At 39.0% G+C, this 14,993-nt stretch overlaps 1 protein-coding gene across 3 annotated transcripts in view; it reads right to left on the bottom strand.

Annotated features, from left to right (window-relative positions):
- Positions 1–8,117, bottom strand: part of ripor3 (RIPOR family member 3) — a 56,418-nt gene extending 48,301 nt beyond the window's left edge. For all 3 annotated transcript variants that reach the window (XM_080891549.1, XM_080891551.1, XM_080891550.1), the window contains exon 1: positions 7,162–8,117. The gene's annotated coding sequence lies outside the window, so the exon portion shown is untranslated. The remainder of the gene's footprint in view (positions 1–7,161) is intronic.
- Positions 8,118–14,993: the final 6,876 nt, after the last annotated feature.

Genomic DNA, 14,993 nt, shown 5'->3' with positions numbered 1-14,993 from the left:
AAAAATGAGTGAAAAGAAGGGTTACTGACTAATTACAGAGGTTTCCTGCAATAATTTCCAACCTAAAAAAGTCATAAAACTCGTCTTATTGGGCTTTTTTTTATTATTATTGTTATTCACATTTTAAAACTTTAAAACTGAGGACAGTTAAAGAGAAGTAAAACACTCAAGAAAGTGTTAAAAATCCCACCTGAAAAAACACATTTTCTTTATGTATAATGTCTATCTTGTCTGAGCAGTGAGGTAATTTTGTAGCTCTGAACTCTGGTAAAATAATAAAAGTTGCTGTGGAGCCGAACGTCAGAGTTAGTTATTGCTTCACAGCTTATTCTACAGTTGCAATTTTTAAGAGGTCGTGGAATCAGACTGATGAGCGCCATCTTGTTAGACTGGACCCCAGAGGACTGTAATTCACCAAGCATGCTGTCAGGTCCATGTACGCTAAGTTGTTTTTACACATGAACTGCAACCCCAAATCTTTCTAGACATCACGCGACATGTGAGAATGCAAATTAGATATTAACTGGTCCAGGTAGCTCCCTCACCTGACTCACAGGTTCCCTGCTTTTCCTGCTGCATCACTAACGAAAATATCCAGAACTGATTCCAGCAGGTTGTCCAGAGTTTATGAGTGAAAAAAGCATATTAATGTCTTTCTGTGTGCAGGAGAAATAAGCTCTATAAAACTTTAAACAAAAACAAAAGACTTACTATTCATACCTAAAAGTATGAATGATGTTCAGCTTAGAGCAATGACATTCAGCTAAGTGGCTCCCAAAGCAAAGATCAGGCCTCTCCAAAAGTTCTTCAGATAAATGTGACAGTTTTTGATGATTAGAGGGAAAATGGAGACACAAATATGTTGGCTCTTTCTGTGTGGAATAGTACTAGTATTAATATAATAATACCATAGTATAATGGTGTTTGACTGTAGTTTAAAATTAAACCATTAAAGTTTAAATTATAACTTTTTCTTTGGAGCAACTGCTTAAAACTCACAAACAAATGCAACAAAAGTGTCCCAACTTGACATTAATGTTGTTTGTAAGGGGTCACAAATACTGATACGAGTTCTTAACTCTTCAACATTATGTTATTTTCTACAACCTCATCATATGTTTTAATGTAACCTACTAGAACCTTAGTGAACCTTAGTGTCATTGAATTAACAATCACTAACACTGTTGTGTATCTCAAAACTGTAGTAATGCACATACAGTAATGATGCTAAAAAAGTGCTTGAACTGGAGTATGAATGTTAGAAAGCACATAGATGTAAAAGTGATTACATTAATGAATGGGTGAATAAGACATCCTGTATGAAATAACTTCCCTTTTTATAGCCCCAACAGCACTCGTGCTTCCAAATTACCGATTAATTGAAATGAGATTCCTCACATTTTACGAGTTTTAATCAGAAACTTCATAATTACTAATAAATTAAGAAGTGTAGTAAATAAAAGTTCTCCCTGAGTGCAGCAATAGATGCCTGACTATCAATAAAAACACTATTAGCCTTGGGGACATAAATAGAGGGCTTATTTTTAAAGATTTGAAGCATTCTTGGTTTATTAGTCAGCGCTGCGCAGTGACTTGTGACAGGAAATATGGCAGAGCTGGTTAACAGTTAAAAAATCCACAGTGGGCCAAGTGTGTGTGAGCCTGACTGTTCGGGACGCCTAAATTTGCGACACATCAAAATGATTTTCTACACATTGTTCTCACAGGCAAGAGTTACCAGCTAGGTTTAAACAAACAGTTTTATCTGAAGACAAAAAAGCCATACTGGAACTACGTTGCCATGACAATGAAAAATAATTGCTTTTCTGACAATGAACACATGCAGAGAGTACTTGTTGCTGAAAAACCTGTTCGACCACAGCCGCCAGGTCAAAACTCGACACATTCCAGTCATCGTCGGGGTATTTCGCTGTAGTTAACATGAGTTATGTAACGGGATGACGTACTGACAGTAAGAGCTACAGATCTGTTTATACATGCACAGTACACCTGACCAAAACCAGTTAAGAGACCAGTTTAGCTGAGCTGAAACCACTAAGTGACTGAGTGGGTAGTTTTTTTTTTACACAAGTTTCTAAGAGACTTCATACAAAAGTCCCTTTATGTATTTAGAAAAAAAAAGTCTGTGTTTGTCTTCACTCCCACTAAAATAAAGACATATGAGCGGTCGTGGAACAATGGAAATATTCCCTTCCAATAATCTGATATCCACCATTGCAAAAGAAATCACTCCTACTCTTGAATTATTTCCCCCATTAATTCAAAGCACATTTTAGTCCTGAAAAAGATTTCGTGAAGGTCCTAACCGCAAATACAGATGTTTTGAGATAAGAACAAACGCTGTTCTAAATGGTAATTTGATTTAAGCCTATCTGTTATTGTTCTTTCTCAAAACATTTATAATTATAAACTGAAGCTTACAGCATGATAACATGTACAGCACGAGCTTGCCAATCATTTGTGGGGATCCCAGAGGTTTTGTTTTGTAATTTTAGAGTTAGATACCACTCATTCAGGGCTTTGATTTTATCAGGTCATTATGTGTCAGTCACTGATGATAGTCACTGTGGCTATTTCTATTACTATTTCTTTCCACAGACTGTATATAAAAAAAAAATAGCTGTATCTTCCAGGTCTCAAAAGTGAAGCCAGTACAGTCCCTTAAGCCTTCTTTTTTCTTATTGTGAGCAGGACCTGAGAACCACTCTTCAGCACTCTCGCTCTGTGGCCTCAGTAAACATTTCCTGATGAACTTATGTTCCCAATCACCTGCTTTAAGTCTAATTAAAAACATTATCACATTTAGTTCATAGATTAGAGTCGAACATCAAGATAATGCAGAGTATGCTTCAGGGAGGTATGAAAGTGGATTTATAGTGTGCCTGAGTGTCCCATTCAGATCCTGCATTTGCTGATGACATCTGCTGAAAACAGTTAATGACCAATGTGTGATGCTGTGTTGGTTACATTGTATTTATACAGACTTGCTCATTTCCAGTGTTAATGCAAAGCTGAGCAGCAAGCTTCTAATTTAGCACATCTCTGACCACTAAATGTTATCTAACTCTCACGAGAAGAATAGTGTTGTTCTCTAGTGGCTCATTCCATGTCAACTGACCAAATTTAAGTAAAAGCTTGACCATCTCTCACTTCCCTGAAAAACTTTCCGAGGTGATGATGCACTTGTCAAGGAAAACTACCAAATTTTAGCTTACTGCTGTTACCTGTTTGGACAAATATTTTGGTGATGAAGTTAGAGGAATGGTCAAACCTCTCTTCTTTTCACTTAACTCTACTTTCTCCTGAGCACAGGATTCTTCATCCTCATATCGGCTTTGAATTTTTTACAGTGGGACAGCCCAGTGGAAGAACATGCTGCTCAGAAAAGATGGCTCAGAAATGCCCCTAACTTCATTACAAAAATATTTTTGTGAGCAAACTAATAACATTAGAAAGCTAAAATAAGATGTGTGTCATCACCCTGGAAATCAGAGCTGGTCAGGCTGTGAGCATTTGGCCAGTTGACATGAAATGACCTCAGTGTGTCTCAAGATTTCACTTGATTTGGTGCATAGTTTGGCACTGAGCGTGGCATATACATTGGGTTTTATATAAAAAACATACTGGGTTTTAAACCCGGTAACAACATTTTGAGAACAGCAGGAGGGAACCAAAGCAATAAAGTGTAGCCGCAGAGCTAATAAATGAGCTGAAACTCTTTTTACAATACTCAAGGGAGCTACAGATTAACTGTGGGTTAATGACATCTTCTGACATTTTTCTCTATTTTTCACTTTCCTTTTTACTCACAGATGACAAATCTCAAATCAACCCCAACAAATTTTCACAAGATAAAACAGAAGCTTTGCATAGATCTGCTAGCCAAAGCTAGTCCATCGCATCCAGAAATGTTTCTAGAAAGAATCTAACATGTCACTGTGGTGTAATTAATCAGGCTCAGTGTAGTGCTTCCATCTGCTCTTCTGGATTACTTCCCTCAATTGACATTTAATTTATTTGCTAGCAAATAAACAGCTTTGTGGGGCTTTCATTTGGCACATAAAAAGATCATGTTCTGAACAAAACATTTTCATGTGGGGCAGGAGGAATAGATTTCTTCAAGCTGTGGATTTTTCTTTCAGTTCATCATTTTCTCCAGAGGGATCATGGACCTAACCTGGAGGTCACAGAGCATGGGTCAAGATAAGCTTTCAGTGAGTCTGTGCTCACGTGGGTCCTGTAAAAGCATCTGGTGGGTTATGTCATGATGTTAGTGTTACTAATGTGTTCAGAGGCAAAGCAAAAGGGGAGTCATCAGACAGTTTTAGCTGTACGTCTGCACACATGTCACACGCATGCAGCATTTACCTCAGATTTGTACATGTAAACACCAACACATACACACATATGGCACACAAACTTCAAATGTTCCTCAAAAGTCCAGTGTCAAATTTTGAAATACTAAAGAGCGTGATCAGCATCTCACTCCGAAGTTAAGTAGCTTCTTCTTTTTCCCATGCATCACAAAAAAAATGGCACAGAAAACATATCCCAACCTTCACCCCTCACGTGCGTGGAAGAATTAAACCCAGTATGTTTTTATATTTATATCTGATCCAATCACACAAACACTTTCCTAGACTGCTGTGCGCTGGAGTGGTTAGAAAATAAGTGACTGCAATCGTGTATAAAACTGATCCTCTTCGCTCTGTGAGTTTACACTTGTTTATCTCAGGTTAGGTATTTTTTATGTACATTATTTCTTTAAATAAAAAAAAAATGTCTGCAGATTATGTCATTTCTGTTGTTTTAGTGTTGTCATGTCATACCTCTTCCTTGCTTTCTTTTCAGCAAGCAAAACTAAACCATGCATCGCTGCAATCGTTTGGTAAAGCGTGAGACAAACACAGCACAGCTACACAATTGACTTGCAGGCTGAAAATGACTTCATCACCTGTCAGCTGCTTAATCCACCGTTCAGTCTCCCCTCTGCCACCCATCCTTTCAAAACCAGCTAGATAAAGTCTCCTCAAACACAACAATCAATGTAAATCTGACTGATAACAAAACAGTGACGACAACGATACCAAATAGCTGCATGCTTCATTAAATCATAAAGACAAATGCTAGTCTGCGTCCCCACCACTAATGTTGCCATTGTTCAGAAGTCTGAGCCAATTAGTGTGGAACCAGCAAATGTGGAAGAGTGACCGACACAGACAGCCCAACCACCTTCTTTATTGTTAAGTGTCTCTTGATCCCCTCAGGCGCATTTTCCTCAGTGACAAGTGTTAGCATTTAATTCAACCACAATGGAACCACTGACCTCCTACTGCGTCTATCTAATGATCCGTGTAGCCAAAGCCACACACAACACACCACATGAACTTAACAAAACCAGGGAAGACTTGGACTAAGAAAATCCCCCGAAAATCAAAGGAGCCAGGAAATAGATGGTGAGAGAGAAAAGAACGAGACATAAATACTGTGCAGGAGAATAAAATGAGGAGAAGGACAGAGGGGAGGGAGTGGGAGGAAGGGGTGGAGTGAGGGTACGCGAGCAGCAGATTCTGACCCGGCTTGTTGTGTTGATATTTTCTCTGGCAGCTTGTCAGTTTGAGCTGCACTCGCTGAGGGGGTTCATGAGAAACTGAAAGTCTATGAGAGCAAATACCCTTTATGTATTTGAAGGAACGGAAAAGGTGGAGAGGAGGAGAAGTATGAGGATACAGGGCGGGACAGAATACAAAAGAGCAGAGGGGGGAAAACATTTGGAGATGTTTTAATTTAAAACTGAAAAAAGAAAATCATTGATGCAAGATGTAAGGTCACAAACTGTGTCACTGATACCTTGAACAGATGCCAGGCTTTGTCTGAAAATATGCTCAAGAATGAAGCGGATACTGAATTACTGCCAGATTACTTATACATTGTCACAGTAAACAGGATATTGTATTAGAAGGAGTAGTAAGTAGCTATATTTGACCACACAAACACCCAGTTACAGTACTAGGCTGAAGAAAGATCAAGAAACAAAGAAGGAGGCTGCAAACACCGTGTATGTGCTTCTCTTTGCTTTGGGAGGGTGAGTAACAGTGAAGTTAACTACTCAGTTTAATGCATCACTACTTGAGCATGTGTAAAAATAGATTATAAAATAGCTAGTGATGACCTGGGAAGGAAGATCAGGTACTAACCCCTGGTAGTAGCTGATCTTTATCTATATTATTGAGGAGTTGGGGAAGTGGGTTAAGTGTGAGGATATATAATACAATGGATTTGCACAATAAAACTGATAAGTGGGAGTGATAAGGTTCCCTTTGATGTTGGTGCCGTGACCCGCTGGTTGTTTATAAGAAACACAAAATCTAAAAATGCACGGCGACAATTTTGCAAAGACTGGAGGAAAGAAGTCTGTAAAATCATTGGATTAATGCAGATGTCACAGACTGACTCAGAGTTCAGAAGATACTGTGACTGAGACCAACAATATCCGGCCACTCTGGGCTGCTAAACCTGGAAAACCTGCATCCCTGCCCTGTTCTGTGTATGTTCTAAGGAGACCTTTTATCCTCTAAGCCGGGTGGAACCAGGCACAGTCATGATCACCTGCCCAATTTACACTGTATTTTTCCACACTTGAAAACGCTTAAAACAAACAGCATGAAAAACAAATCTTTCTTTGGTTCTAAATATCATGGAAAACACTCAAACTACCAAGTTTTAGCTTTAAAAAAAACTCTAATCAGGCAACATGGAGCTACACAAGCAGAGAATCTTCCTTACTGTGGCAAAAAAAAACAAAAACACAAAAAGATTTTGCATCTTCATACAAATATTGATACAAATAGTTTCTGATTTCCCTTAAAAGACCAGATTCCAAATGTTTTTTGTTGGGATATCAAATATCAGATATGGAAATATGTTAACTCTAATGAATGTTTCAGGTCGGCTGGTAGAAATTAACCAGAGATCAACAACGAGAAAAGGCAAAAAAAGAGACACTTTTCCTGGACTAATTTTGCAAGAATAAGGCATTCAGCTTTCACATTAATGCTTCGTTAATGCTCAGAAACACAAACTATCACTAATATAAGTCCACATGATATAATATAATCTTTAAAGTCATATTAAACCTACCTGACAGGACGAAGAAACCAGTTATTCCCAACTGTCACTCCAAGTCCACCACACCAAACCACCTCAGCGGACGAGTCATATCCATTTGTGTGTGTGTGTGTGTGTGTGTGTGTGTGTGTGTGTGTGTGTGTGTGTGTGTGTGTGTGTGTGGGTTTGTCGGCTGCCTGCTCGGGACTGATAGCGTTCAGTCATGCAGCAGCAGCGCAGCTCAAGAGGGTTTCACAGCAGTGTGAGAGGCTGGCTGGAAACACAATGCTGAATTAGGTTCTTTTCTCAGGTCTCCTCACTCCTTCTCATATCTGCTCTCTCTTCTTCTGTCACACACTGTTTTCCAGCTCTGCCTCTCCTCCTCTCTTCTCCCCCTCGGTTCCCTCTCCACTCCCTCTTCTGTCTTTCTCTCCTCCTCTTTCAGGGCTTCCCGCACTTAAAATCTGCCCTTTTTCCCTTTAGCTGCATTAACTGAATCTGACAAAGTTTCCTCCTGCTCTTCATCACCCCTTTCTCTCCCATCCTTGATTTTTGTTAAACAAATTTCTTTTCTTGAACCACTTTGGTTCTTTCTCCCTCTCTGAGCTTGTCTCTCGCATTCAGCCTGCCTCCCCTCTTCAGAACATTCAACACTTGTCATTCGGTATCTTTCTTTTCATGCCTCCTCCTTCAATCAACTGTTTCCACTTTTCCCAGCTTCCCGTTTTCTCCTCTCTTCTTTTCCAGTCATTGTTTAGATGCTTCATTTCTTCTTTCTGCCATCTCTGATCTGTTATTTTCCTTGCTTCCTTCCATTCGACTCTGTGATACTCTCTCTCGTAAACTGTCCCTACTTTGATTATTTTATGACCTCAAAATCTCTCGTTTTCCTTCCGCTCTCCTTTGGGTGATATGTGTTCTCCCTTTCTAACTATCCTCTAATCTTAAGCTCTTCTTTTAACTTCACCTTCCCTGTTACTTCCCTTTGCTTTTACTTTCTTTGTCTTTTCTGAGTTGCAAATGAAAATTTTTTAGAAGATCCCCTCCTCCTCCTTCTTCCCCATTCCCTCTTTTTCTTCCCCTTCCCCCAGCTGCGCTTGGCGAGTATCATGTTTGGCTTTAAACTAAGGAACTTGGCTCCAGCGCAGACCACATACATCAGTGCTGACTGATGGCCATGCATTCAGAAAAATAAACATTGAACACTGCAAGCAGAGTCGTCACATCTATACGCTTGGATGTAAATGTAGAGTGGAGAGAGCGAACCTCCAAATTGAGTGAAGGCGAGAAAAGACAACAAACCCCTAACAACTTATAACCTGGGAGGGGTTTGCTTTAAATCACATACTTGTATATAAATATATAAATCTTCTTCTTTTTCACTTTCACATCTTACTTATGCAACAAAGCAAACAAAAAAACAACTCAAAACCTTTAAAAGAAGGAAACAGCAACCTGTCTACAAGTTGCACACGGCATACGGTTGGTTATTACACACTTTTACTGGTTTGACCCACTTGAATTTAAATTACTCTAATTAAAAAGAAATCTCTGTCGCACTTAAATATTCTTCAGATTTCAGGCGATCACAGTTTGGCCAAAGTGCAGATAATTCCCCTTTAATGGCACCAGAAAACATTAAAAAATGAACACAAAAAGAAGGAGATGAAATGTAAAGCTGAACCCAGTGCAGGTAAACTGCTTGCCTTGCAGCTCATTTTAGTCTCACATTCTTATGTTGTTTTTGTTGTTGTTATTTGTGTTATTAGCACGCCCACATTAGAGGCTGACAGAGCCATCAGACAGAAATGTGCAGTCTGTAAACACAAATTGAAAAATGTTGGATTGTTTAAAGTTGGAACAACCCAGAGTTTTTTCTTGTTGTTGTGTGAAAACCTCAGAAGACATCTCACTCTGACCAAAGCCCTTGAAGTTGCAATTAAACTAAAAGCTGTTGTGTGAAATTCTCCAAATCAGCCTGGTGGCTGAAGCCCTGATGTAGGAGCACTGACACCACTGAGTGTTTAGCCTTAGTTTGCCTTTTTGGCATTTTTATGGAAGCTGCTTCAGTACACAGTGTTGCTGATGTTGATTACACCAGCGGTCCCCAACCTTTTTTGCGCCACGGACCGGTTTATGCCCGACAATATTTTCACGGACCGGCCGTTAAGGTGTCGCGGATAAATACAACAAAATAAAACTAGTACCGGTACCGAAAAAAGAAGATTTATTCATAACACACGTGAAAAGACCCAGGAAAACCAAGTTAACGATAAAAACGATAACAAAATAACACTGAAAACCAAAAAAACCTCTGAAAACCACACATTTCACACCTGAGCCTCAACTCTCGCGGCCCGGTACCAAACGACTCACGGACCGGTACCAGTCCGAGGCCCGGGGGTTGGGGACCGCTGGATTACACCACTGGTGTTGAAGATAATCTGTCCAGCTGAAGCAATACAATGAGGCAATAATGATGCACATTATGATAAATTAATTATAAGTATTTCTAAATCTATTTTTAACAAACAACAGAGAAATTCTGATAGTCAAATACATTTTGATCTTCAGTATCGGAAAACATAAATGATTCAAGTGTTCAAATTATTAAAAAATACAGATGAATATGTCCAACTCCATATTTTCATATTTGGGCTGATTTGTTTTAAGTTAATAAAACTTTATTAAGAGCTTTGTGGGTTTGGGCTTGGGGGGTCAGTTACCAGTATTTGATATACATATGGCAGATATTAATGCACACACCCAAAAACACACCCACTAAGGTTTAAAATGCAAAAATGTTTCCGTCATATCTCAATAAGATGCATGTACACACACACACACACACACACACACACACACACACACACACACACACACACACATATATATGTAAAAATGCACATACCGTGAACAGCTACACTCGTGATCACCTGGCTGCTTGCTCAGAGATGTAGTCTGATATTTACTTCAGCTGGCTCATACACATGCACACATACACACACACACACACACACACACACACACACACACACACACACACACACACACTACCGCATGGTAGGCAGAGATAAGGGTGGAGAGCTGCCATCCTGAGTATCTGGAGGCCTCGGCTTCTCCACTCCCTCATCACACACTCTCTGTAACAGCTGACTGTGCATTTGTGTGTGTCTGTGTGTGTGTGTGTGTGTCTGCATGCTGCTACTTTCATCTTTGTTAGGACCAACTGCAGTTTATTCAAGGACAGTTTTGGATAGTATAGAATGTTGGACCATCATTTAATTAGTGTGCTGTTTTAATGTGAAACTAGTGTGTGTGTGTGTGTGTGTGTGTGTGTGTGTGTGTGTGTGTGTGTGTGTGTGTGTGTGTGTGTGTGTGTGTGTGTGTGTGTGTGTGTGTGTGTGTTTGACAGTCCTTTCTATGTTTGGGATAAAGTTCTTGCTAAATGTCTTAAACTCTCTTTTGTTTAACATAAAATACTTTTAGATTTGAAAAAAGATCTATAACAAGTTAAATTTGATCCATTACTTAGATGGGTTATAAAACATGAGCTTTGTCTACAGCTCTGAAAGTTTCAGCATCTTAAACTTGAATTCTTTCTGTTAGCCAGCAGAGGGCAACTTTTGACGACGTCTGATAAGAAAATCACCCTACTTTTCACTGTCTTTATGTACTCAGTAATACTTTAGTTTTTGATCACCGGTACTGAGCCTTCTTCGATAAGGCATGGTGCATCTTTTGTAAGCAATGTTCAAATTTAGAGTAAACTAGATGATAACACCAGGTATGTTTTGGGGTAGTACTATGTGATTTATTGCATTGTGTCCTTTCATTGTAAATCTGATCCATCCTTCAGTCAAGACATTCATAAAAGCAACACCCATCTTTGATGTCCAGACATGTCGCTTGTGAGCAAGAGAGACATCTGATCATGTGACTGACTTCCAAACCTTCCATCCTGATGAGTCAAACATTGCAACACAAGAGTAAGATGGTTTAAAAGCTATAATTGTCTGTGAACCACACTGTGATGGGAACAGAAAGGTAAAATCCTACATCGTCCATCTGTACAACCTAAAAATACATTATTGCATTTTCATATTTATTGTAGAGTTGCAGTTGACTTTGTCTGAATTTGTTGTGTTAATTTTTAGAACAGATGTTTGAGTGAGAAAAAAAACATGGTCATTTAGTGCACTGATTTTTTAAGGACATGAAAAATGATCCAGAGGTTTGTCTAGAATAAGTACTTTTGAGACAAGCACATGCAGAACACTGATAACTGAATCACCGGGTAAATCACCTCAATTATCGAAGCACAAACTGTGCTAAAGTATTTTGACTCTGAAGCGCCAATCATAAAAGTAAAACTGTGTAAATGGTTTTTGCCCAGTTCATATTCTGTGTGCACTCTTGAGCTTTAACTGAAGTTATCAGAGATGTCCTTTAGCATTGTAGCACGATGCCCTCTGCTGTTAATACGATGCTACTAAGTGAAAAACATTGACTCCTTTTACACCCCAAGTTTTACATGTACAGGAAGCGTAGTTTAAACATCTGGTGCACTGCATAACCTTCTGAACTTTTGTCACCACATTTTTCATGTCCAACCTTTTGAAGAGTGAAATACAAAAACACAGAAGATGAACTTACTCAGTGTCTAAACCTATTCTGAACTGAATCACAAATTGCCTGGCAGTGTGTTTAGAGAAGCTCAAACTAAATTCCCAGCTCCATTAAACTAGAGCCAAACCTTAGAAACTTTTCACATGGCTTCATCACGCATTGGTTCGTGTGAAATTCGTTTTTTAAAAATGATCTCAGCTGTCTGCGGGTCAGAGTTCACTATTACCGTGAGAAAGCAGTCGTTGCCTGATCATTTTGCTGCTCTTGTTGCAAATATGTTGCAACGTCCTTCGCAGAAGTGCCAGGGCGAGATGCCCAATACTCAGCAGATCAGCATCAGTTACTATAGCAACAGCCATGGACCAGACCGTGGAGTCAACATGGCTGCCAAAGGGGAACTGCAGCAGCCAAGCTGCGTCTGTGTGTGTGGCTTCACACATGAGCGGCAACCACAACATCTTGGCAGTCGCTTATAATCCTCCTGTCTTTGGGGAAACCCTGTTTTCAAGGAACACATTTGTGTCATCTACATGCAGACTGTTTATTTTCTGCTTCTGAAGAATCTATGAGGGTTATTGGTCTTCTTGTTTACATTAATTTACACACCTACCTCACACAAAGCATGCAATGGCTTCCCCAGAAAAAACAACTGTGAAGTGCAAAATCCTCAGTGTCAGAGGATCTTGTTGGTTAGATCAATCGAAGAACATGGCTTGCACTGAAAATAAGTATTTCTACATTTGCACTAATAATCTACCAAACAGAGTTCACATTTTCTGACTTCTGAATAAATAAAAAAAATCACAAAATTCCATACCTTATTGCAATGGGCATCTTCAACGTGCTTGAGAACATCAAACAGATCTTAGATTAAACTTTCTCAGTAGAAAAATTTTATAAAAGTAGTTCATGTTCTAAATCAAGCTGAAGCAAATGTAAGTGCGAGCCCCCATATTTAAATCTGAGTTGTAACTACAAATAAAGTAGGACATGCGAGTGATGCTTGGAGCTCAAGCAGCTATCTAAAAATACATGCTGTGTACCTTGGGTGCTTACAATTTTAGCATGTGAATGTGAGAGCTCATCATTGCAGTGCTAGCATGTTAGCTCCATGCTCTACATAACAGGACAAGAACTGACAGGAAGACCAAGACCTTAAATCTTGCAGGCTCTGTGTTTTGCTTTACCTTCACACGTTTTTACATGGAACCTAAATACATTTCAGAGAATAAGGCCGAATCCTCAAAGCGCTCAATTATTTCTTAATTCTCTGCCGTACTCCCTCAAACGAAGCACAAAATATCTATTTAATGACTCCTTAGCTTTGAGAAAGGAAAATTCTTTATAATCATTTATGTTAATTGACATTGACGTTGAGGAACAATTGTCTACAAAAGCCTGCTGGGATGCAACTCCCCCATCGCTCTCTTGAAATATCACTAATCTGTTGTGACACTTGAAGTCAAAACATGACTTAATCAGCTTACACTTTCGAAAGGAACGGCTTGTTTTTCCACGGCATCCAATGGTCTAGTTTTGGAGTCCACGTAGCTGAAGAAGATAAGACCTTTAGCCTTAGTCACAATCACTGCTTCACCTACAGAACTCAAAGAAAAATTAAATTAACCATAAATATATATGAAAAAATGGATTTAGGGAGACATTAAACAATTTCCTGTCATCAACAACAAACAGAAAAGAAAACTGTTAATCCAGTGGGAGAGAGAAGCAAAGAGGTGAGGTTGTGGGTTGTGCATGAACAGACAAGAGAGAGAAAAAGGTATCAGGATGGCTCGTGGTCGAGCAGCAAGAAACTTGAGAGAAAAAAAGAGGGGAGGGAGAGAGAACACAGGTTACAAAGATGCTGTTGTTTTCAAGTTTACAGCAATCTCGCTGGCAGCACAGACATGGACTTTACCACAAACTGACGCCATAGATTCAACAAGACCAAAGTCGACCCACCAGGATGGTAACAGTTATAAAAACAAAGAGAATAAACTTAAGTGAAAATAAGAATAAATGCGCCAAAAGGATTCAGCAAGACATAGCACGGAGAGTAAGGGATGGACTATAAGGTTTACGGAGATTAGACAGGTATGATGGTGCATGTACATCAATAGAAACATCTTCAAGTCTCACAGGGACATGAAGCAAATGAGGGAAATGGTGATATAATGGGACTGAAATGACCAAATGGTTGTGTTTTATACAGGAAAACTTCTCTTGTTTGTTTCCTTTAACTATGACCGATATCACAAAATAGATATATTTGCGGCTCGTAGTCATTATTATGCAGACAGAATAGAAAAAACAAATACAGACAAAATGACAAATAATAAAGCAGTATGGCAGTATCATTTAACACCAAACAATACATGAGCTGGTAACTCAATAAAACTTCAATCAAACACAAATTATAATGATATCATCACAGTCAAAGTGATTTTTGCATCTATTCTTCTGATTAAAACAAACATATGCAAACACCTGGTCTGCATGTGTGTAATATTCATTTACTGAATTGTGCAGAGACAATCAAAATCAAGGCTCCTGCAACAGTAACTGTAGCTGCTCTGGTTCTGCCAGCTATAGTTCACTGTACTGTACTGATGCAATGCACTGATTAAAACTGGAAAGTGAGCGGAAAATTCCACGTGGCAAATTCATGGTAGATGACATAGTCACTATCAATGAGATCGCATCAGCATATGTAAGTATATGGGTGGGGTCAAACCAGAAAGAATGGTGAGAAGTACAAACATCAAGCTAATATGTTGCTGAGGTTTTTCCTTTGACTGTGTTTATGTCGTTTTATTTTGATTTTAAACATAAACTGCCAATTTGTTCAGTTTAATTGTTGACTTATTTTACAGCTAAAATGAATGCAGATTGTACTAACTGTTGATAACAAACGCTATCCCACCCTCCACACCCAACCCCTGCCCACCCATCTCCCCAATCTGACTCATGGTCTGAGTAACCCTCATCACTCAGGCCACTCACATATGGACTCACATACTCAGAACAAATCCTTTGCACTGCTTTCAAGCACTATGCTCTCCATTGTTTGCCTTTCTCTTTCTTTGTATATATTCCTCTAGACTCTATATATCTCTTGTGTATGATATTTATTCCTGTTGTCTTTAGAATTCATATATATCGTTTTACTTTTGCACAATTGGTATGGAGCAACCATAATTTCGCTGTGCATACATTGACAATAAAGGGCTATTCTA

The sequence above is a fragment of the Rhamphochromis sp. 'chilingali' genome (genome assembly GCF_963969265.1).
Source record: "Rhamphochromis sp. 'chilingali' genome assembly, chromosome: 9".
Classification (NCBI taxonomy): domain Eukaryota; kingdom Metazoa; phylum Chordata; class Actinopteri; order Cichliformes; family Cichlidae; genus Rhamphochromis; species Rhamphochromis sp. 'chilingali'.
This window is presented reverse-complemented; position numbering and strand designations above follow the sequence as displayed.